Source organism: Limulus polyphemus, unplaced genomic scaffold, assembly GCF_000517525.1.
Source record: "Limulus polyphemus unplaced genomic scaffold, Limulus_polyphemus-2.1.2 Scaffold1346, whole genome shotgun sequence".
Classification (NCBI taxonomy): Eukaryota; Metazoa; Arthropoda; class Merostomata; order Xiphosura; family Limulidae; genus Limulus; species Limulus polyphemus.
The window spans coordinates 94,481-95,493 of NW_013666956.1; positions in this window are offsets into that span (position 1 = coordinate 94,481).

The window sequence follows — 1,013 nt, forward strand, 5'->3', positions numbered from 1 at the left end:
ATGGGTGTAGGACCCTTGAGGGATGATTAAAGAAGGCTCATATCTGATGATTATGAGATGGCTTGGTTATTAAATTTTACTTTTTCTCCAGTTTTTACTGATGAAGATTTAAGCAGTATTCCACATCTTGAACAGTTGACAGATGATTAACCAAGATGACTGCATTAATTCTGAACTTAAGAAAATATTGGGAAGTTTAAAAAAACGATAAGGCTCCTGGGTCAGATAATATTTCCCCAAGGGCTCTGAAGGAGGTTAAAGATTGGATATGTGACCCACATGCTCCTATTTTTTTTGTAAGTCTTTGAATAGTGGGCAGGTACCAGAGGATTGGAAGTCAGCTAATGTCACTCCTCTTTTCAAAGTAGGTGATAAAAATTGTCCCAGTAATTATAGGCCCATTAGTATTATCTCAGTGTGGGAAAAGTTTTGGGAAGTGTGATAAAAGATGCCTTGCAAAGCCATTTAACAAAGTTTAAATCTTATTGGATAGCTAACATGGTTTCACCAAGGGAAAATCTTGCCTTACAAATCTTTTGACATTCTTTGTAAAGGTTGCTGCTTATGTGAGGGTAAGGGAGACGATTTGGTGTATCAGGATTTTGAGAAAGCATTTGACAAGATGCCACATAAAAGGCTTCTAAAAATAAAAATCTCTATAGATGTGTGGGATAAGTTAGTAAATTGGATAGAAGAGTGGCTGGATGGAAGAAAGCAGAGGGTTGTTAAAATGGAGTTCAGTCAAACTGGATTAATGTTACAAGTGGGGTACCTCAAGGCTCAGTCTTAGAACCTTTGCTCTTTTTGATTTACATCAGTGATATAGATGAAGGAATGGTCAATAAATTACTTACATTTGAAGATGATATTAAAGTTTTTGGTGATTGTGAAGAGGATACTGTTGATTTACAATAGGATTTAGATCATTTAGTGAGTTGAGCAAATAAATGGCAAATGGGTTTTAATTATAATAAATGCAAGATTATGCATGTGGGTTATCATAATTTCAGTAA